This window comes from Balaenoptera borealis, assembly GCF_965194805.1.
Source record: "Balaenoptera borealis genome assembly, chromosome: 3".
Taxonomy (NCBI): domain Eukaryota; kingdom Metazoa; phylum Chordata; class Mammalia; order Artiodactyla; family Balaenopteridae; genus Balaenoptera; species Balaenoptera borealis.
In genome coordinates, this window is record NC_138866.1 from 64,001,557 (window position 1) to 64,026,411 (window position 24,855).

A 24,855-nucleotide genomic window follows, 5' to 3' on the forward strand; every position below is an offset into this window, starting at 1 on the left:
AATTAGAAATGAAAAAGGAGAAGTAACAACTGACACTGCAGAAATACAAAGGATCATGAGAGTTTACTACGAACAACATTATGCCAATAAAATGAACAACCTGGAAGAATTGGACAAATTCTTAGAAAAGCACAATCTTTCGAGACTGAACCAGGAAGAAATAGAAAATATACACAGACCAATCACAAGCACTGAAATTGAAACTGTGACTAAAAATCTTCCAACAAATAAAAGCCCAGGACCAGATGGCTTCACAGGCGAATTCTATCAAACATTTAGAGAAGAGCTAACACCTATCCTTCCCAAACTCTTCCAAAATATAGCAGAGGGAGGAACACTCCCCAACTCATTCTACGAGGCCACCATCACCCTGATACCAAAACCAGACAAAGATGTCACAAAGAAAGAAAACTACAGGCCAATATCACTGATGAACATAGATGCAAAAATCCTCAACAAAATACTAGCAAACAGAATCCAACAGCACATTAAAAGGATCACACACCATGATCAAGTGGGGTTTATCCCAGGGATGCAAGGATTCTTCAATATACGCAAATCAATCAACGTGATACACCATACTAACAAACTGAAGGATAAAAACTATATGATAATCTCAATAGATGCAGAAAAAGCTTTTGACAAAATTCAACACCCATTTATGATAAAAAACCCTCCAGAAAGTAGGCATAGAGGGAACTTATCTCAACATAATAAAGGCCATATATGACAAACCCACAGCTAACATCATTCTCAATGGTGAAAAACTGAAACCATTTCCTCTAAGGTCAGGAACAAGACAAGGTTGCCCACTCTCACCACTATTATTCAACATAGTTTTAGAAGTTTTAGCCACAGCAATCAGAGAAGAAAAAGAAATAAAAGGAGTCTAAATCGCAAAAAAAGTAAAACTGTCAGCGTTTGCAGATGACATGATACTATGCATAGAGAATCCTTAAGATGCTACCGGAAAACTACTAGAGCTAATCAATGAGTTTGGTAAAGTAGCAGGATACAAAATTAATGCACAGAAATCTCTTGCATTCCTATACACTAATGATGAAAAATCTGAAAGAGAAATTAAGGAAACACTCCCATTTACCACTGCAACAAAAAGAATAAAATACCTAGGAATTAACCTACCTAAGGAGACAAAAGACCTGTATGCAGAAAATTATAAGACACTGATAAAAGAAATTAAAGATGATACAAACAGATGGAGAGATATACCATGTTCTTGGATTGGAAGAATCAACATTGTGAAAATGACTCTACTACCCAAAGCAATCTACAGATTCAGTGCAATCCCTATCAAACTACCAATGGGATTTTTCACAGAACTAGAACAAAAAATTTCACAATTTGTATGGAAACACAAAAGACCCCGAATAGCCAAAGCAATCTTGAGAAAGAAAACGGAGCTGGAGAAATCAGCCTCCCTGCCTTCAGACTATGCTACAAAGCTACAGTAATCAAGGCAGTATGGTACTGGCGCAAAAACAGAAATATAGATCAATGGAACAGGATAGAAAGCCCAGATATAAACCCATGCACATATGGTCACCCTGTCTTTGTTAAAGGAGGCAAGAACAATGGAGAAAAGACAGCCTCTTCAGTAAGTGGTGCTGGGAAAACCAGACAGCTGCATGTAAAAGAACGAAATTAGAACACTCCCTAACACCATACACAAAAATAAACTCAAAATGGATTAAAGACCTAAATGTAAGGCCAGACACTATCAGATAAACTCTTAGAGGAAAACATAGGCAGAACACTCTATGACATAAATCACAGCAAGATCCTTTTTGACCCACCTCCTAGAGAAATGGAAATATAAACAAAAATAAACAAATGGGACCTAATGAAACTTAAAAGCTTTTGCACAGCAAAGGAAACCATAAATAAGACAAAAAGACAACCCTCAGAATGCAAGAAAATATTTGCAAACTAAGCAACTGACAAAGAATTAATCTCCAAAATATACAAGCAGCTCATGCAGCTGAATATCGAAAAAAAACCAAACCCAATCCAAAAATGGACAGAAGACCTAAATAGACATTTCTTCAAAGAAGACATACAGATTGCCAACAAACACATGAAAGGATGCTCAACATCACTAATCATTAGAGAAATGCAAATCAAAACCACAATGAGATATCATGTCACACCAGTCAGAATGGCCATCATCAAAAATCTACAAACAATAAATGCTGGAGAGGGTGTGGAGAAAAGGGAACCTTCTTGCACTGTTGGTGAGAATGTAAATTGATACAGCCACTGTGGAGAACAGTATGGATGTTCCTTAAAAAACTAAAAATAGAACTACCATACAACCCAGCAATCCCGCTCCTGGGCATATACCCTGAGAAGACCGTATTTCAAAAAGAGTCATGTACCGAAATGTTCATTGCAGCTCTATTTACAATAGCCAGGACATGGAAGCAACCTAAGTGTCCATCGACAGATGAAGTTATAAAGACGATGTGGCACATATATACAATGGAATATTATTACTCAGCCATAAAAAGAAACGAAATTGAGTTATTTGTAGTGAGGTGGATGGGCCTAGAGTGTGTCATACAGAGTGAAGTAAGTCAGAAAGAGAAAAACAAATACCGTATGCTAACACATATATATGGAATCTAAAAAAAAAAATGGTTTTGAAGAACCTAGGGGAAGGACAGGAATAAAGACAGAGATGTAGAGAATGGACTTGAGGACGTGGGGAGGGGGGGCAGTAAGCTGGGACAAAGTGAGAGAGTGGCATGGACATATATACACTACCAAATGTAAAATAGATAGCTAGTGGGAAGCAGCCGCAGAGCACAGGGAGATCAGCTCGGTGCTTTGTGACCACCTAGAGGGGTGGGATAGGGAGGGTGGGAGGGAGACACAAGAGGGAGGAGTACATGTATAGTGGTTCACTTTGTTATACAGCAGAAACTAACACACCATTGTAAAGCAATTATACTCCAATAAAGATGTTAAAAAACAAAAGCAAAAAAACCCCAAAATGACATAATACAAAAATAGAGAAATTAAAATAGTTTACCCATATTTCCATTACCCAAAGAAAAGGACTGCCATTTATATTTTGCCATACATTATTTGAGGTTTCAGATTCACACAGAATTTATTTTCATACTTATGTTACAAAAATGGGATTGACAGTTTGCTTTACACCAGGAACTAACACAACATTGTAAATCAACTCTACTTCAATTAAAAAAAAATGGGATTGGAAAAAAAAAATCCTCCTTTTCTTTTTCTGTTTCATATATTTACACAAGTTCAAAATGATATTCACAGCATCTTCTAAATTTTGGCCAAGAGTCAGAAAAATGCATTTAAACTTTGGAGCATTCCCACATAGACAGGAAGCTGACACAACAGTAATTGGGGCAGATGCCCGAGAACCAAAGAGCCAGGAAAATCAGGAACATCTGAAAGGATCTTCAGCCAGTTTATAAACTTGGTACAGTGGGACCTCCAGCCTGAGACATTTACACCAGAGATGTGGTACCATCTAACTGGCATCCTTCCCTTCTATTACAATTATAAACCTACATCATCATTTTTAATAGCTACATAGAATCATGTAACTTACTTAACCAACATCCTATTGCTGGATATTGAAGTTGTTTCCAATTTTTAGACAATGCTGCAATAAGTATTCTAGCACGGATATCTTGTAACAAAAGTTTTGAATGTTTCTCTTTCCTGAAAATTTTTGAAATTAACCACTTTACCACACGTTTTACACTTATGGGAATCTATTTTGCTGCACATTCTTAAGTTCTTTAAGATGCACTTGTGCAGTCATTTTAGAAAATGATGGTTATCAAAACAATAGCATGTTGTTGCATCGTGAGGTAATGGCTTTAAAAATTCAAATAAAGGCTTTTTTGCATATACTCCAATATATTATGCCATGTTAAAAATATTCCCTATAATTATTATTGGTAAGCCTCATAAGGGTAATTTTTATCAGTTTGCAGCTCATTTTGCCACTCTAGGAAAAGTTGGAATAAGCTCAATCTCCTATAGGGAAATCCAATTTACACGAAGTTACGTGTCCATAAAAAAACAGCTGGAGGGGCTTCCCTGGTGGTGCAGTGGTTAAGAATCCGCCTGCCAATGCAGGGGACATGGGTTCGAGCCCTGGTCCAGGAAGAGCCCGCATGCCGCGGAGCAACTAAGCCTGTGCGCCACAACTACTGAGCCTGCACTCTAGAGCCTGCGAGCCACAACTACTGAAGCCCACGTGCCTAGAGCCCATGCTCTGCAGCAAGAGAAGCCCGAGCACCGCAATGAAGGGTAGCCCCTGCTTGCTGCAACTAGAGAAAGCTGTGCGCAGCAACGAAGACCCAACGCAGCCAAAAAAAAAAAAAAAAAACCCAGCTAGACTGTGATCCAAATGACTGTAATGAAGCCAATATGATATTTAACAATAAAGTTTAATCAAATTGAAGTGAGCTCCAAAAATTCTACCTAGAAAAAAATTCTCAAATGAGTTCTAATAGCAGGATTTCCTCTGTTTGGAAAAGAGAATTCTCTTTGTTAATGCATTTGGGTTGATTAATCTTGAGTTTGTGGAATGACCCAGAGGCTATATATAACAGAAGTAGCTTTCTGGGGAATTCCCTGGTGGTCCAGTGGTTAGGAGTCGGCGCTTTCACTGCCAAGGGCGCAGGTTCGATCCCTGGTCGGGGAACTAAGGTCCCACAAGCCGTGCAGTGCTGCCAAAAAAAAAAAAGCAAAAAAGAAATAGCTTTCTGGTTACAAGTATCAGAAATCAGTTCACACTCTGAAGCTAAAATGGGAAATTTGTTATGGGAATACCGAGGTGTCTTGTCAATGGGGTCTCGGGGAGGTTCTGACACAAAGACCTGGAAAGCTGGGCGACCATTCGCACGGGGTATGCTCTCTGCTTCTCCTTAAACATCAGCTCATTCTCTCTTTCCCTGCACGCTGGTCTTTCCTGACTCTGCTGTGGGAGAGGATTGCCCCAAAGCTCAACCACGCCCTTTACAATCCAGCTCTCTGAAGCAGGAAAGTCAATGGCTCTTCTGCCATCTCTCCCCCAATTCCAAATTGATAGAAAAGGAGATGCTGACTGGCCCAGGCTGGCTCCGATGACTGCCCTGACCCAGCGGACTGTGGCCGGGAGGCAGGCACACAGGGCACAGAATGGCAGCTCGAGGGGCCACTGTGAGCTGGGAACCTTCTCAGAAGAGTTCCCTGTGAGTATGAAGCTTAGGAGAGGAGAGTCCTAGAGAGTTGACAGCCATTAGATTCTAGGTGTTGATTAGAAACACGGGACTAGACGAGAACGGGCAATGAAGTTTTAGCTGGGTGGTGTAAGGAGAGAAGGAATCCTGAAGAATATGACATGAGGGCTGAGCCAAGGAAGAGGAGCCATTTCTCCCGAACCGACCCTGACTTGTTAGGGAGGAGAACTCCAGGGATGTGTCAAGAACTGCCAAAGGCACTTTTCTGCTTGCTCTTCCTTTCTGGAATGTATCAGGTTTGATGCTCGTTTCTCTCAGGGGGTTTTCCAGATTCTGTGTCTGCTCCCCTTCCCACCTGTGGGCTCTGTGAATTTTTCACCTTGACTAATGATGACTCGGTTATCTAGTCCGGGGCTCCTCCACGCAGGGACAGATCCAGGTTTGGATGGGCTCTTGAAGTCCACACGATAGTGGGGAACATTTTTACAAAATTATAAATTTTGTATAACATACGAAATTATAAATACAAAATAAGTCACAAGGTAAATATTTATTTGGAATGAGACAAGAAATGACAGTAATTACAAATTTTTGAAAGTTAAGTACCACGAAAATCACAAAATCTAGAAAGTCACATAATTTAAAAAATTAATTCCTTTAAATACGTCTAGAACACTTTCCCCTGATTTTTTGACTTCATAGATTTTAATCACCCCTTCATACGACAATGATTTTGTAATAATCATTTTCCATAGAGTACATAGAAAGGTAATTCAGTCTTTCCTTTAGTATAGTTGTTTAAACTTTCAAAAATTGATAGTTCAGAAAGTTTTTTTTTTCAGCATCACAGAAATTATTGATGATGCCATGTGTTTAAGATTGTTGTCCGATCTAGGAAAACCATCAGGTTTCTTTCCTATATGAGCTGTAAAATTCAGCCAGCCTAGCTTCTGGCTCCAAACATTTCAATCCTGCTTCTCCTCCACTAAACACAGACATCCAGTGCTGGGCTCTGTAGCATGCCTATATCCTGCAGGACAGCCACTGGCTCAGCTCTTTGGTGTCGGGACCTCTCACACAGGAGATGGCTGGGGAAGGGGGTTGGTCTCGAACAGTCTAGTCACTGGGGTGGGAGGAGAGCCAGGTGAGGATGTGTCTTAAGGTAGGTAAGTCTGGAGAGGAGATGACAGGCACTTGAGGGAGTTCCTGCTAATGACTTCAGATTTTACTGTGAGATAAAGTTGGCTAGGAGAGAGAGCAAGAGAGGTTAGGGTTAGGGTCGTCAGATTTAGTAAATAAAAATAGAGGACGTGTTAAATATTGCATGGGACATACCCTAAATTTTATTCATTGTTTATCTAAAATTCCAATTTAACTGGGCATTCTGTATTTTGTCTCACAGTCCTAGGTGGGGTCTTAAGAGAAAAGTGAAGCTCTGGAATCGTCGTTGAGAGGATGATCGAGCTGACCAAAGATTAGTACAAGGAGGGCTTAATTGAGATTAGAAATCAGAAACCTCCTGGTGGTGGTTGAGGTGTTTCTCTAACGGAGCTCCGACGCTCGGGTACATTGGTATTCATACAGCCTATGATTACAAAAGCAAGGTATAAAGTATATGATAAAAGATGGGATTCAGCTAGCTTTCTCTTCTTTTTATGCCCACTATTTGTGCTTTCAGTAAAACCAAGGCAGAAATTTTAAAAAGAAAGATGTGCTGATTATAGATTGGCATCCAAATCACAGAATATATTAACATGAGAATATTTTATTCTATGCTTCCCAAACATGCCATAATATATTCACCCAAAGAAATAAATCCCAAGCTGCACAAGCAAATTATAAACAAATGATACAAGATGAAGCTTCCTCTCAAAAGAGGCTAAAGAACAGATAATTTAGAAAGAACAGATTTTATTGGAACGTCAATAGTTTTCATGACACAGATACTTAAACTACTCGTTTTCAACATACCCATATAAAGAAAATTATAAAAGGATTTTTTTTTTTAAAGAAAGGATAATTTGACAGATGGAGTCTTTTTATGGGATCAGTAGAAGTGATAAAATTGAATAAATTACCAAGATTTTATCTCCATTTCTGTAATTCTCCCTAAAGATTTAGAGATGGCAGATTGAATCAACTGGGAAATAAATTTGCATGTTTATAACATGTCTAAAACAGGAATTAAGGACAAGAACTTCTATCTTGTTTTCAAGAGTGGTTTGTCTTGAGGAAACCTGCTTGTATGAGATCACACATTTCCTAACCAAGTATCAAGGCTCATAGAAAGGACCTGCACCGCCAAGGTTACACAAACCTGGGTTCAGTGAACAGTTTACCTTCTATTATAATAATCAGTGTCAAAGGACAAATAATAATAATGGAGAACTAAAAAATATTGGGGCAACTCAAAACATGAACTAAATTCTAGGTAATTTTATATGTGAGATGATTGTCTTATGACCAGGCTAGACTAGATTTTATAATGTAAACTGAGCAAATCATTAAAAATTTAGGATGCTTTATGCTTGTGTATCTAATTGTTCTACAATGTATTTAAAGCAAGACAACCCCCATCTCCAACTAAATCCATGGTGGGTAAAAAAAAAAAAGGATTTTAGGGTTTATTTTCCTATTGGGTGTTTTTCCTCTGTGTAGGATCCCAATTCCAAATTTGACTGGTTGCTCTGTGTAGATGAGAGACGTGTTGAGAGAATGTGTCCCCAGGGAAATAAGAAATTGGAAAGAAATCGGTCCCTCTAAACTAAGCACATTGATGTCTTCCTTTGAGGAAACACTAAGATGTCATTTGGATAAAACATGGCTCTAGAACAAACATGTTGTTGACCTGGCTATAGAGAGAAGCTGAGAACACGGTAGTAGGTGCGTTTTTCTTTTCCTTCTGCCAAGAGCAGAGCATATCTGCCAGACCAGTTCACCTGGCTGAGGGCACATCCTACCCTCACCTGGAGACCTCCTGGTCTCTTCTTGGGCTGCCCAGCCAATGTCTTGCAGTAGCAGGGGACACTCACTTCTTTACTGATGGCGTGGAAGGAGTGAGGCCTTGGAATCAGACTGGGTATAAATCCCTACGCCATCACTCACCAACCATGTGACTTTGGGGAAGTCACTTTTCTGAGCCTCAGTTTCCACAGCTGTAAAACAAGGATGATAATTTGTAATTTGCAGAGCTGCCATGAAATTAAATGAAGCAAAATATGTACAGGCCTTAGACGTTTCTGGCCTTCCTAGCGAAGGCACTGGCTCAGTATAAATGCCTCTAACCCCTCTTCCCCCCAAGTCCCCCACTGGGTTGCTTCAGTTCTGGTGCCAGGTTCTGAGAACAGCCTAATTCACCCTCCTTTTCTTTTTTTTCCTTCTCATCTCAGTGTCACCTCCTACCCTGGCCCCTCTCCAAATCCGGTGTCACGTGACATTGTCTGCCTCAAGCTTTGGAGATGTTCCTAGGCTAGAAATCTCAGGGGTGTCTTCTCTCTTTCCTTGTCCCTCTACACCTGCTCCCCGACATTCTGACTTAGTGATCCCATCCATAATTGAGGCTTTACCTCATCTATAGGGAAGGCTCTCAAATCCATTTCATGCCCTGACTCCTCAGGCCAGGCTCTGCCCTCCCTGTTCCTAGATCTCAAGCATAGCACAGGGAGATCAGCTCGGTGCTTTGTGACCACCTAGAGGGGTGGGATGGGGAGGGTGGAAGGGAGGGAGACGCAAGAGGGAAGAGATATGGGGATATATGTATATGTATAGCTGATTCACTTTGTTATACAGCAGAAACTAACACACCATTGTAAAGCAATTATACTCCAATAAAGATGTTAAAAAAAAAAAGAGGAAACTCTACCATCTGCACTTAGTCATTTTGCAGATGCAGCCTGTGAAGGCATATTAACATCACCTGTTTATTGAGCACCTAGTGGGTCCATGTCTCTGCACCAGGATACAACACAGGAGGGAAAAGATGTGGTTCTTGTCCTCAGAGACTCCTGGGTCAAAGAGGGTTCCAGTGCCAAGTACATGCACAGCATAGCTATAAGCAGGTACCACTGGAAATAGAAAGTTATTTCCATGTAGACACTATGTCACTGTGGCCTTTAATGCTATCAGTGGGGCCAAGAATAAACCATTGGCAGTACTATCACATGGGAGAAGATAATGGAAAGAAAGAAAGGAGGAAGGAAGGAAAAGAAGAAAGAGAAAAAAAAAGAAAGGAAGGAAAGAAGGAAAGGAGAAAGAAAGGAAGGAAGAAGGGGAGGGAGGGAGGGAAAGAAAAGGAAAGGAAGGATTTAAGAACAGAAAAGGAGAGAAGCCGTGAGAAAAGTGAAAAGCAGGGGTCTGTACAATGAATGTCTCCTAATCGAACTCCCATATAATGCTGAGTTTCCTCTACAGTGTTTGCACCCAGGTGTGTTACACTTCTGCCTGAAAAATTCCAGGGACAGGAAACTCACCCATAAATACTCTTGGAGCCCATTCCACGGTGGACGGTGATAATTATTAGAATGTTCATCTAATAATGTAGAACCTAAACTTGCCTTCCTATCACTTTTTTCATTGGTTTTCGTTCCCCTCTTGCTCCTAAAGCCAAGCCACACTTCCTCCCCTGGGCTTCACAGCCTTCACCATCTGGGCCCCGTCTAGTTCTCCCACTTTATCATGTGCCGTTTCCTTCTTCGGCGCTAGGTTTGCTGGGGCTCCTTTCATTTCTAACACACCAAGCACGTTCCTGCCTGAGAGCCTTCTGACCAGAGCTCTGTCTCCTGCTCTCTGCATGAAATTTAGGCTTCAGCTCAAGTGCCACCTCTCTAGAGGAGCCTTCCCTACCAGCATAGCTAAAATAGCCCCCTCTGGGAGGCTAAATTTGATGACATTAAAAAAAAAACCCAAAACCCTGATGACAAAGCACCTATAAGCTAAGTCAAAAGCCAATAAAAAAACCTGGGAAAATATTTGTATATTTGGTATTACATGGCTAATTTGGTATTATATGGCCTTTAAAATATAAAGGCTTTCTACAGTTCAGTAAGATAAAGACCAATTGGGCTATTGGTCTAATGTGAAAAAAATGGGCAAAGGATAGGAACAGTTCACGAAACAAACAACCCACATATGCTGCTCAAACATGTATAAAAGTACTCAAACTCTCCTATGGTAAAAAAAAAGGAAAGAGAGAGAGATATTTTTTATCATTCAGATTGGCAAAGGTAATAATAATATTGTATCAGCAAGGTTATGGCAACAGTAACCCTCATATCCTGCTGGTAAGAGTGTAAACTGGAACAATTTTTATAGAGGGTGATTTGATAATATTTATCTAAGTTACAAATGCACAAACCCTTTCATCCAGTGATTTTTACTCCTAGAAATTTGCCCTACAGATATGCTCCCGAGTGTGGAAATTGATATGGGTACAAAGGTACTCATGGCAGTGTTGCATGTGATAGCAAGAGGCTGGAAACAACACGTGGATCAATCAACTGGGGAATGGATAAGTAAATTACAGTGCATTCATACAGTAAAATAGTATGCAGTTATTAACAAGAATAAGGCAGATGGGTGGCACTGGGGTGCATTGAGTGTATTTTGTATTGGCTTGCAGGCATTTTTTATTTGCTATTTTGTTTGTTGTTTTTTTTAAGAGAGCCCCTAAAATTGTATCAGCTTCAGGCCCAACAAAACCGGGATATACCCCTGCAACACAGTGGGGAGACAGACACATTCCTGTCAATGACAGAGGTTTGCTCCACAGTGATGGGAGGGGGAGGAGGATATGGAGGGATATAGGGGTGGGTGGGGATGGATCAGAGTGTGAAAAAGTTCCACAGGTGTCTACTATATATAAAATAGATAAACAACAAGGGAATAGCACAGGGAACAATATTCAATATCTTATAATAACATATAATGCAAAGAATCTGAAAAAGAATGTATATATATATATATCTGAATCACTTTGCTGTACACCTAAAACTAACACAACGTTGTAAATCAACTATACGTCAGTGAAAAAAAAAGTTCCCCAGGTGATTCTGATATGCTCCACCCCTTTGAGATTCACTACTACTCTGTGTTCAACCGCAAGTCCCCAGTGTTGTACAGCCCTTCCCATGCCCTAACTTCTCCTTTTAATTTTTTAAAATTTAAAAAAAAATTTTTATTTTTTGGCTGAGCCATGCGGCATGCAGGATCTTAGTTCCCTGACCAGGGATCGAACCTGTGCCCCCTGCACTGGAAGCACAGAGTCTTGTTTTTTTTTTTTTTTAATAAATTTATTTTCTTTATTTATTTTTGGCTGCATTGGGTCTTCGTTGCTGCCTGCGGGCTTTCTGTAGTTGCGGCGAGCGGGGGCTACTCTTTGTTGCAGTGTGCGGGCTTCTCATTGCAGTGACTTCTCTTGTTGCGGAGCATGGGCTCTAGACACGTGGGCTTCAGTAGTTGTGGCATGCGGGCTCAGTAGTTGTGGCTCACAGGCTCTAGAGCACAGGCTCAGTAGTTGTGGCGCACGGGCTTAGTTGCTCCGCGGCATGTGGGATCTTCCCGGACCAGGGCTCGAACCTGTGTCCCCTGCATTGGCAGGTGGATTCTTAACCACTGCACCACCAGGGAAGCCCAGAAGCGTGGAGTCTTAACCACTGGACCGCCAGGGAAGTCCCCCTAACTTCTCCTTAAGGCTTCAGAGCCACTTGCACTGTCAGATGAAGACTGACCTATGCCGCTAACGTTCAGGTGGCCTCCATCCATCTCATCGACCTCCCTGCCTTCATCAACCTAGTTCCCTCGGCCCTGGAGGTGACCCTAGGATGCTGGGACCAGCCATCCTAACTCCAGAGTGGCTTCTTTTCCTGGGCTCTTCTGACCTCTGATTTGAAACACAGCTACTATTCACCTCGTGTTTAACGAGAAGATGGCAATATATCACCCGAAATTCCCAGATCATCCTCAAAGTCTGTCAGTTCTAGAGGCAAGATGCCTCTAAACAGTTCTTCTAAAAATCACCTGGCCATCCACTTTCTGTTTGTCTCCTTTTTGCCAGTTGTCAGAGAAACACGTGCTGCTGCTCGGGAAGTTTGGAGAAATTTTGAGGAAGGTAGAGAGTAAACCAGGCTGGCAGGAAAGATTCCAGTTACATAAATCAAGCAGTGAAGTATATACATATATATATATGTAGTTATATATACATATATATGTGTGGTTATATATAGATAACTATAGTTTTTTTTAAAGTGAAGGAGGCAGAGAAGTCTGAAAAATAGAGGGCAGACTCAGAAATAGCTCCACTTTGTTTAGTAGGACATGATTCCTTTCCCTTTCCTAAAGGTCCTCCTCCCCTCCCCTCCCCCCCTCCTTCCATCCATCCTTCTAATGACTAGAAACACCTAAAAACATTCTGTAAAGCTTTTTCATTATTAATATGATTGTGAGGTGTATCTCAGCCTCTGTCTTCACCTGACTGGCCTTCAGCCTTATAAAATGAAGGCACTCTGGGCAGTCCCCACATGGAAGATTCTAATTCAAATCTACAATGATTTGAGGAAAGCAATTTATTTTTTAAAAAAATTGAATTGAACCTTGAATACAATTGTATTGAGAGTGAACAAAAGAGATATGGAGGAAGCCATCCACTCTCCATCAATCAAGGAAGTTTTGTCAGAAACTCCACCCTCCGTCACCCTCCATAGCCCACTCCACTTCCCTTCCTGGTAGGAGCCAACACCCAGAAGAAAGCAGACGTAGACCTGCGGCTGACTCAGAACTCTCAGGTTAGAGAAGAGAAGAGGGGCCCTGCTGCGTGGATCACACGGGAGAGACGCAGGTCTGCTTGGGGTAAAGTCTCAGCTCTTGAGCAAGGAAGCCAGGTAGGTGCATCAGCAAAGCCCCCGAAGATTCTGGGCCTGTGGTGAGGACCACAGAGGGGACCCGGCACCGGAACTCTGCCTTTAGCCTCCTCGGGAGCTCACCAGCTTGTCACCTGGAGAAACTGGCAAAAGACAGCAGCCTCCACAGTGCGTTCCTTATGGCCCGGACAGCTGGCAGAGGCCCTGGGGCACTTTCCTGATGTCTGGGAACAAAATGGGACGCCAGTGTTCCAGAGGTTCCTGCGAAGACCTGCAACTGGGCAGAAGTACATCAAAGGCCTCTCAAGATGATCGATTGGACGGGAGGTCTCAAAAGGCATCTTTTTCTACTGAAAAGTGGTGGACACTCTGCAGAAGGATGAGAGTCCTTTCAAGAGAAGAATAGGCTCATGTTGTTATATTTGCTGAAGGAATGGCCCTTTAGGAGACGTGATGCTTACCGCTCCCGCTCAAGTCCGAGCCCCAGTGTCTCCCCACAACGATCTCCAAAGCCTCTACCTGGTCTCTCCTGTGCCCGCCCTCCCCTCACATTCTCCACACAGCTGCCAAAGCCATCTTTTTTTTTTTTGGCTGTACTGCTAGGCTTGTGGGATCTCAGTTGCCCGACCAGGGATTGAACCCTGGCCACAGCAGTGAAAGCCCAGAATCCTCAAATGAAAAGGAAAATGAAACCATGCTCCCTCCACAGCTGAAAATTCTCTAACAGCACTTGATATCATTTTATGAACATAAATGAATAAACAAAGCCCAGGGATCAGCAAAGATGTTCTGGAATGGACCACATAGTAAGTATTTCAGGCTTTGTCCAATATGGTGCCTGCTGTGCTGTTGTCCCTCAAAGATGGGCTGCGCTAGAGTGAAGCAAGCCAGTTATCCAGTGAAACAAAGTCAAAGGAGATGGTCCCTCTCAAGGCCGTGAAAGCAGCCACAGAAACACATAAAGAACAGGCATGGCCATGTTCCATGAAAACCGTATTTGGCCCCCAGGCTGCATGCACCAAGTTCTCAGGTCAGAGTCTGCATTTGCTCATCCTCTTCCTGGAATCCTCTTTCTCAGATTTTTGCATAGATGGCTCCAAGTGCTAGCTGACTCAGTAAACAGATTAAATGTATATTTGGAAAATCAGCGAAGAAAGAGCTCTAAAAATGAGAAAATATTTTGGAATGAATTTGATTTTAGATATTTCCCCCAAAGTATTCAAGTAGTTCTTATAGGGGTGAGGGAAGCAGAACTTCATTGACATTCTTTGCACTTACTTTAAGCCTTGATTGGCTTTTTATATTTTTAGTTGCCTGGGGGGGTGGGGTGGGGGCGGGGGCTGGGAAGGAGGGAGGCCACCCTAATCTTGTCATGTTTAAAGCCTCTAAAGTCTCAGTGTGGCCCTGCTGGCTCCTTTTGGTCACTGTGGCCTCAGGTCAAGCGTTGCCTTCTCAGGGAAGGTTTCTCCAACCAGTGACTTGCTGGTGCCCCTTCACCACCTATTACGTTCTGCTGTTGTGTTTTCTCACAGCACGTAATCACTCTCTGCAATTATTGTGCTTTTTTTTCCTTTAATTTATTTATTTTATTTTATTTATTTATTGTTTTTGCCTGCGTTGGGTCTTTGCTGCTGCGCACGGGCTTTTCTCTGATTGTGACGAGCGGGGGCCACTCCTTGCTGCGGTGCGCAGGCTTCTCACTGTGGTGGCTTCTCTTCTTGCGGAGCACGGGCTCTAGGAGCACGGGCTCAGTAGTTGTGGCTTGTGGGCTCTAGAGTGCAGGCTCAGTAGTTGTGGCACATGGGCTTAGGTGCTCCGTGGCATGTGGGATCTTCCCGGACCAGGGCTTGAACCCGTGTCCCCTGCATTGGCAGGCAGATTCCCAACCACTGCGCCACCAGGGAAGCCCCTATTGTGCTTTTTTATGTGCTTCCTTGTTGACTGTCTGTCTCCCTTTCGCATGTGGGCCTCAGAAGCCCAGGAATCCTGTCTGCCTTGTTTACTCTGCCTCCTGCACCTAATACAGTGTCTGGCACATGGAAGGCATGCAAGAAAATATTTCTTGACTGACTCAGTGACTGAATGAAAGAGCTCAAAGCGTTTTACGTATGAGGTCTGATCCTAGGTGAAATTCTCTGTTTGTCCATCATAGAACCTTAAAAGTGACTTGGAACCCAGCTTGGATAACCGAATCGGCTTTAGCTAATGGACTTAAATCAATTTAGGCAAAAGCCAATTTGTCAACTGAAGAATTTGGACCAAATGAGATTTGGTAGAACATTTTGCTACTATATTATGGGAAGATTTTTCAGTTCTTTATCTTTTATCCATTTGGTCTGTTTTTCCAAAATGTTTGCTTTTAACTTTCTACTTCTTAGATTTTAATGAACTTTTGGCTTATTCTCTAGGGAAACATAATTTAAACATCCAACAATAAAAATTTTATTGAGAAAATCAGATTTCCTTGAGTTCTGTGCATGAATATAGAAACAGTTAAATATGCAGTGCATATATAACAGTTAAATATTGAGTGTATGGTGAACATCTGACTTGTGTCAGGCATTGTTTTGGGCACTAGGATTGCTGTGGTGAACCCATTCTGCCTTCAGACTCCTGGGAGGAATAGATGTAAAACAGATTCAAACCAAAAAAGTCAAGTTTTTTTTTTTTTTTTTTAAATTGTCACTTTTTTTTTTTTTTAAATTTTATAGCTACTTTATTTATTTATTTATTATTTATTTTTGGCCGTGTTGGGTCTTCGGTTCGTGCGAGGGCTTTCTCTAGTTGCGGCAAGCGGGGGCCACTCTTCATCGCGGTGCGCGGGCCTTTCACTATCGCGGCCCCTCCCGTTGCGGGGCACAGGCTCCAGACGCGCAGGCTCAGTAGTTGTGGCTCACGGGCCCAGCTGCTCCGTGGCATGTGGGATCTTCCCAGACCAGGGCTCGAACCCGTGTCCCCTGCATTAGCAGGCAGATTCTCAACCACTGCGCCACCAGGGAAGCCCAAAAGTCAAGTTTTGATAGGCAGTAAAAAGGAAATAAACAGGGAGCTGAGATGGGCGATGCCTCCTCTTGTTCGGGTGATAAGGAAGGCCTTATGGAAGAAGTAACATGGAGGAAATGATGAGAAACTGCCTTTATGGAGGGTAGGGAAAAGTGTATTGCAAGGTGAAGATACCACATTATGCAGCGTTACTAAGGTAGGAAAGAGAGCTTGGCTTATTTCAAGAACAACAAAAAACAGGGGTGTGACTGGATCACAGTGGGTAAAGAAGATGAGGCACAATGAACTGGTCACTGGGGCTTCCCGGGCCACGGTAATGAGTTTGGATTTTAAGTGCAGAGGTTTCACAAAGCAGAGTGATGCCAGCTTATTTAAGTCTAAGGAAGATTGCTCTGGCTTCCGTGTAGAGAACAGATTGATGTGGGGCAAGTGTAAAAGTGGGGAGCCCCAAGAGAAGGCTGTTGCAGTAATCCACACGGGAGATGATGGCAGTCTGGAATGGTTGTGGCAGTGAGACTGGGAAGGAGGAGAAGTTGGAGGTACAACTTGGCAGTCGAATTGAGAGGCGTTGTTGGTGAGTCCAACGTCGGAACTGAGAGTAGGCATATCAGTCAGTGTCCAGCTGGGAGAACAAAAATCATTCCAGGTATTTCAAGTGGAGGGAATTTAACCTAAGGAATCAGTTACAAAAGTGTGGGAAAGGTTGGAGGAACCAAAAGGGGAGGATGCAGTGACCTAGAGATAAGTAACTGCAAGAAGTCTTGGACCACTCCTAAGGCTGGAGATAAAATAGAGAAGTGCTGATGTTTTCAGAGCCCAGGAGTGCCTGGCATCTGGCACCGCGGGAAGCTGCCAGTGCTGTTGGCACTGGCCACCGCCCCAACCATGGACGCTGTTGCTGGAGCTGCTGAAGGCCACTGCCACAGCCACTGTCAGAAGCTTGTTTTTAAAGGCAGGTGTCTCTCCCTCCCTCATTTTATCCAGTTTCCCACCAGTGCTTCCCACTGGCAGCATTTAACTCGGCCGGCTGGCAAGGGAGTCTGGGAGATGCAGTTCACAGGATCCCAGCCACCTCCAACAGAGCGGCGCACAGAATGGCAGGGCCTGTACTTACCATGAGCAAGCCAACGGCCAGCACATGGAAGAAATAAAGGTTTGTTTTAAGTAGGAAAAACAATCTATATTTTATAAAAAATATATATTATATTTCTTTTTTTTTTTTAACAAAAGCAATATGTGCCCATTAGAAAATACAGGAGGGACTTCCCTGGTGGTGCAGTGGTTAAGAATCCACCTGCCACTGCAGGGGACATGGGTTCAAGCCCTGGTCCGGGAAGATCCCACATGCCGCGGAGCACCTAAGCCTGTGTGCCGCAACTACTGAGCCTGCACTGTAGAGCCCGTGAGCCACAACTACTGAGCCCACGTGCCACAACTACTGAAGACCGTGCGCCTAGAGCCCATGCTCCGCAACAAGAGAAGCCACTGCAATGAGAAGCCCACACACCGCAATGAAGAGTAACCCCCGCTCTCCACAACTAAAGACCACACACAGCAACGAAGACCCAGTGCAGCCATTAAATAAATAGCTAAATAAGGAAAACAATAGAATGTAAAAAGTTCCATATTCCCACCTACCCAAAAACAATCATTAATAACAGCTTGATCTCAATCTCTCTTAAAAAGGGACTCTAATTCTACATTCAGTTTTGTAACCCACTGCACTAAATTTATGCAATCAAACATTTGCTGGACATTTACTTCATTACAACTAGCTCCCAGGTTGAATATTTATGTTCTATAAACATTTTCCGATTATAAATGTAAAAAAGGAATTATTGCCTGAAAACAAATTTGCAGTTTAAGAAAACAGTTCATGAAGAATACAGTCGTAAACTCTAATTTGACTATTAGGAGATTATTTGCTTAGGTAGAAAGAGAAAACATTCTTTTAAATATAAGGTAGAATGTCAGGTCTTTCTTTATCCTGTTCATTTCCTTTTTTGGGAAGAAGAAAACACAGTAGAATTTCAGAGCTGGAAATGGAGAGGAGCTTTAGCTACAGAGTACACTAGAACTCTCCTGCTGCCCATCTGCCTGGTCTCCGTAGAGTCAGACTTCTTGAGGAAGCTGGTCCTCTGAAGTGTGCAGAAGGGGTGACATGGAGACAAGGTGGCTTTAAGAGTGGGTGCTAATTATTATGGCTACAGGGTGACCATTTCTCTGGTGTTACCTGTTAGAATCCTTTTGACAACTAGTAGCAGAAAACCGTGACTTAAATTGGCTTTAAAAATGAGGAAATGCATTATCTCACATAACTGGAAGTCCAGAGGTAGGACAGGCTACCGGAATAGTAAGATGAGCCGCTCAGTGATGTCACCAAGGTCCCAAGTTCTTGCCACACTCTGTTCTGCCTTCCTTCTGAGACTGGCTCCCTTCATGGTGACTAGATGGCTGCCAGAGGCCACAGAGCTCCCTGCCCTCCTCCATGTTCAGCAAGAAAATTAGATCCTTCCCTTCAATACAAATTCTTTTCAAGCAGACCAGTGGTTCCCAGTACTGCTGCATATTAAAATCACCAGGAGTGCTGTATCATTTATTTATTTGTTGTGATTATTTCATTTGCACTTTATTATTTCATTTGTACTTTACTATTTATTAATTGATGATGATGATATATTATTTATTTGCTATTTTATTTTTTTAACTGCAATACCTAGGCCTTTTCTCTAGAAGTATTAGTCTGGGGTAGGGCCCAGCTGGAGGTCATTTTTAGAAGCTCCCAGCTGATTCTCATGTACAGCCAGGGCAGAGAGCCACTGGTTTAGGGTGGTTTAGATCACCTGCCCACCCCTAGACAGTCACCAGGGTAATGCCATGAACTGATTGGCTTAGGAAAGTGGACCTCCAAGTGTGACCTCCCCCCCGCCGCCCCCCGCTCCGGTCTCGACCAGCAGAAACAGCTCCCAGGACCCTGTCAGAGATGCAGATTCTCGGGCGTCACCCAGGACTATGGACTCAGAAACTCCAGGGGTGGGACCCAGAAGTTTGTGTTTTAACAAGCTTGCCACGTGATTCTGATGGATACTAATGTTTGAGACCCACGGCCTGAGATCAATCAGGCTCCTCTCTGGAGCTTGGGAGGAGATAAATACGAGAACAAAATCGAGGTCTGTTAGAACGGTGAACCCCAGGACCTCAAGCCTTTTAACGTTCCCTCCTCCCACCGACAGGCCAGAACAGGGCGGGGGAATCCGCCACCTGAACCCCCAGACCCGTAGCTGTACAGAGAGGCCTCCCAACTGTGCCACCAAGCCTCAGCCACAGCAACGGGCTTAGCAGTGGGCCCAGCTAAGATGGGAAGAAAGCACGTGCTGTAGGTACCCATTCCTTCCTACCCTGGGGAACCTGGAAGTTTCTGTAGATGCTAAAGGGCTGAAAAGACAGGCCTGGTATATACTTTCCTGAAAACCCTTTGAACTAATTTCAACTACTGTACAGTTTCAACAGGATCCTGGGGGAAAAAAAAAGGCCATTCAGTAAAAACAAAAGAAATCTGAACACAGTAAGGACTTTAGTTAACAATAACGTCACAGTATTGGTTCATAAATTGTGACAAATGTAACCATACTAATATCTGATGTCAGTAGGGGAGACTGGGTGTGTGGCATGTGGGGACTATGTATAAATCTTCACAACTTTCCTGTAAATCTAAAACTATTCTAAAATAAGGTTATCTTAAGTACAGCACATTAAGATGTGAAATTCTAATGAATGAAAACACCTTTGGAAAAAGCTTTGTAAAATTAAGCAAAAAAAGTTCTTTAAAATATTCCATATTAATAAAAATTTGACACTGCTGTATTTTTATGATCGGTGCCATGTTTTTAGCCAGAGAGAATGCTTTTTAGACGTTTTCAGCTTAAACAAAAGTTGAATTGGAAAACACTAATGAATATTCCTGATATGTCACACTTCCTAGAACCTGCACACAGCAGAATTATCAAAGAGCAATTGAGAGAGGCTTAAACTTGTTCATATGCTTAGAAATAATTTAGAACCAATCAAGTCACATTCTTTGCCATCCCCTTAGACTTGGAAAGGAGTAGGACGGCTGGACTCCACAGGGAATGGGACATAATCCGATGCATCTCTCTCTCAACCCAATTCATAGCGGTGAGCTCAAGCGTAAATGCCCTTCAGGCACTCTTCTCTTGTTTCACCAGCTCCATTTAAATGAAATGGACATCTTGTGTCCTGAGGGGTGAGTCTGGCAATCTGATCGGGTGGACTGAGGTGTGGCTTATTACTGACTACTACTCTCAACAGACTGTACATCACTGAATTTATGTGGGATTCCTGGAAACACTGGGCCATAATTGGAACGGAGCAAAGAGCAAATCCTAATTTGTAGCTTGGAAGGTTACTCGCAATGTAGTCAACTAAATAATTCATGGTAAATTTTGCTTACTGTCCTTCTACACTAAGTACCAGTAAGGAAACCAAGAGTTAAAATTGTCATTGCAGGTGAACGTGCTATAATTAAGGGTTATAATAAAAAAGAGTATTTAAGGGCAAAAACGTTGCTATGTCAAGCAAGTGGCTCAGAATGATCCCCACCCCACCCCCAATCTTATCTCATTTGGAATCTCTTAGATTTTGTCCAGCATTGTTCTATTCTCTCACTGTGTGAACTTGGACAAGTTCCTTAGCCTCTCTACTCCTCATTTTTGTCCTCTTCACAATAGTGAAAATAATAATCCCTTGGTGGTGTTAGAAGAATTCATAGAAATAATGTTTGTAATACTTTTAGCACAGTGCCTGGAATATATGGTGTTAAAAAAAGTGTTGGATAAATCAAAAAATAAGATCATCCTTGCCCACATTAAAGCCATTCAATGTAATGATAAACCTCTTGATAATATGGCATGGCAAAAACACAGAAAAGAATATTCAGATGCCAGCTTGGAGGGAGGGAAGCTCTGGCACAGAAAGATGTTGAAGGGGTGAAAGAAATGTAGATGGTTTTCATCAGAAATAAAAAAGGATGTGATGGAACTCTCCCAAATTACCAGTAAAAAATGTAAAATGGTGCAGCTGCTGTGTAAAACAGTGTGGCAGTTCCTCAAAAAATTAAATGTAAAATCACTATATGACCCAGCAATTCCACTCCTAGGTATATACCCAAGAGAACTGAAAGCAGGCACTCAGGTACTTACACATACATGCTCATAACAGCATTACTCACAATAACCTAAAGGTGGAAACAACCCAAATGTCCATCGGCTTATGATGGATAGATAAATGTCATATATCCATGCAATGGAATATTAGCCATAAAAAGGAATGATACATGGTACAACATGAATGGACCTGGAAAACATTATACTAAGTGAAATAAGCCAGACATACAAGGTTACATATCCTATGATTCCCCTTAAAGGGAATATCCAGAAAAGGTGACTCCATAGATACTAAAAGCAGATTGGTGGTTGCCAGGGGCTGGGGAAGCGAGGAGTAACTGCTTACTGGATACAGGGTTTTCTTTTGGAATGGTGAAAATGTTTTGGAACTGGAGAGAGGCGGTGGTTGCACAATATTGTGAATGTACTAGATGCCACTGAATTGCACACTATTTTTGGTGAATTTTACCTCATCCAAAACAAAAACAAAAACAAAAACAACCCCACATACGTACATAAACAGGACAAGAGTTGAGTGCTCTCTTGTTGTGGTTGAGAACACAAAAGCATTCCAGGCTTCCTCTTCCACTGACCAGAGATTCCTTTCTTAGGGAAGTTACCTAATGTCCAGCCCCTCTGGGCCCTGGTTTCCTCATCAGTAGGAAAATGAAGTTGGACTACCAGGATCCCTTCCGACTCGAATTCCAAGGCAAAGAAATTCAGCTTCCTTCTTTTACCCTCTCTCATCCACATGCTTGAAAAATGACTGCGTCTGTACTGCAGATATACACTGGAAGACAATTTATTGAAATTAAATTACAGGGAAATTAATTTTAGTTATTAACAGGAAAAGTATTTTAATATTTATTGTGATAATGATGCAAATTAACGGGCAAATAACTAGAACAAATGCACTTGAACCATTATCTTGGTGTTTGCCACTCTGACGTTCAGACTCCTCTGAGCCCATGCATGACTCCAGCCTGTCTGCACCCCTTGGTGTAATCACACACTGTGCTTTTTGCCAGTCACTGTATCTCAGGCTGCTCTGCCAAATGCAGTGCTGGCAGCCCCAAGTTGATTAGGAGGCCCTTGATTGATTAATAGGTGCCCTTGCCAAGTAGGCAAGAACCAGTCCCTGGTTCTTCTAAGGAATGGTTCTTACTTAGAATACCTTTCTAAGCTGCCCATGCTTTGCAACCAAAGTAATCTAGAACAATTTAAAGATTACAGTCACTAAAACTTGCTCATAGACTGCTGCTCTGGTTACACCTAAACTAGTTGTAACTTTATTCTAAAATTATGGAAATAGTATTTGAATAGTGAGCCAAATTTACCAGTCCCGGGATTTAAAGTCCTGGGTCCACATGTTCATTCTGGGAGGTGGGGATGTAATTTTGTGTATTTTATTGACCACTACCTCCTCCACCTTCTACTGCGGATTTCTGGTCCTCTGTAAATCCCCTAATTATTCCTAGGAGTGTCAGGTGTATTTCCAAAGAACCTTCAGAAAAGTTTCAGCCAACTACCAAGTCTGTCATTTCCCCCCTTTTAAATTCAAGGATATCTACTTCTGAGGTCTACAACAAACCCCGAAGCTGCAAAAAACACAAGCCACTGCCTACCAGGGACCACATTCAGGCGGCCTCAGACGGCTCTTCTCCTGGTTACATGTTATCCACGATGCCCCTGAAGGAGATCACTGGATGGGCCAAGGTATTGTGGCTATGCAGGGCTCCAGCCCAAGTCAGGGAAGGGCCTTCCTCTCTTTTGGTATTGCAGCTCCATCTTACTCCTTGCAGCAAATGAACAGTCCCCAGGTTTCCAACCCAGTCCCCAGTCCCTGAACATCCACCATGGCTGGATAGGGAGGCAAAGCCAGGAGACAAGTATCCTACAGAATGCCTGACTCCCCCCTTCACTGGCCCGTGAGGTTTTGCTCTGAGCCGGGCTGCTCTGCCTGACACTCTCCCAGTGACTTCTCTCTGGGGAGGCTCCCCCCATCCCTTCATGCAAATAGACCCTTGGGCAGGCTTCGTACAAGCCCAGACATGCCCCAATCGCACGTGGAGGTTGCCATGCCTCAGGGTCAGACACCAGGTTCCCGGTACCTATTTATTAGGCACTCACTATGTGCTACGTGCTGGGGGTCCAAGGATGATGGGCTCCTGTCATCCAGGAGCTGCTGTGGGAATTTAGACGGCAGCTCCTCGAGGCTGACCAATCAAGCCGTTACCCCAGTTGGTGCACCTCCTGCCGAAAGGTCATACCAAGGGTGCCCACTATCGCCATCTCGGCAGAGGTCCTCCTCCCTGTATAACTAGGAGTTTCGCCAAGTTTCTCGTGGACCACTTCTTCAGGTTCTTACTTGATGACCGTGCGCCTCTGTGTGCTTCTTTCCATCCGTAGCAGCAGCATGCCTTTCCTGTTCTGCTCTTTGTTCTTGGCCCAGACTTCACTCCATTTCTCCTCTCAGATGAAGAAAAGAGAGGGCTATGGGCAGGAGAATAAAAGTGTAAACGCTGTAGGGGATTGTGTACAAAATGATACCTGAAAACCCCGTACATTCTCCTTCTTCTTCTTCTTCACAAATGTTAATTGTACTTTTATCTTTTACTCAGTTTATTTAAACTAAAACACAGAAACAGGTCACCCATTTTTTTGTTGTTCAACTTTATATAAGACCTAACGCATTGGAACTTACAACTTAATGTGAGAACTGTACATTCTTTTGTTCAACCTACATGAAGAACCCAAGTGCAAACTGATGTAAAATTAAAAATGTAGAAAGGGCTTTGCACGCAATTTCTGAATCTTTTTCTCCAGAGTCTGTTCTCTGGTGTTCGGTAGGAAAGGGAATAAAAAAAAAATTCATTAAGCAATCAGCTTACCTTTGGATAACTAAAAAGTCTTGCGGGACATGCCTGTGTTAGCTGTTACATGAGCATGTGGTGGATTCTGAAGGCAGACTTTCAGAACATTATATTTTAGTAAGAAGCTTGAAAGATAAGTGGATGAAAACATTCAGCAAAGCAAAATACAGTATTTTTAGGATTCAGTGAGATATGACCCAGTATTTCTTCATTGTTCACACCCCCCTTCATTGAGCTCATGGGACCTTGAACATAGTAGGGGTCAGGGAGATGCTTGTTAATTTTATTTAAAATTGGATTCCTCCCAGTCTCTCAGTGTCTTTGTATCTCCCGACCTGGGTCAAACAGCAGAGGAAAGGGGAATAAGGTACCAGGTAAAGCTAAAACGAGATCATTGCTAAAATATTTGTTTGTTCCTGGGTTTATTATTTTATTCAAAAGCCTGGGAGGTGACCAGCCTAGAATGTGGCAGTAAACTGTGCTGTTAATCCGTTTACATTTTCAGAGTTGGGATCCAGGTTTTCAAGTTTGTTATGGGATTTTATGCAAAACAATATGCAAATCGATAGCATTCTAAAAATGCCGTCTGTTCTCCGGCCCCTCTCCTGGTCACAAACAAGGGAGGCTGGCGCCGGGCTCGCCGGGCTCCTTGGGCAAGGGGTAAACCCGGCGGGGTGACGGGCCGGGGGGGGGAGGGCTGTCCCGGAGGCGG

The 24,855-nt window shown here is 42.7% G+C and overlaps 1 protein-coding gene across 2 annotated transcripts in view; it reads left to right on the plus strand.

Moving 5' to 3' along the window:
- The window catches only part of LOC309625107 (uncharacterized protein), a 758,084-nt gene that overhangs the window by 421,452 nt on the left and 311,777 nt on the right, over positions 1-24,855 (plus strand). The gene's annotated exons all lie outside the window — the stretch shown is intronic.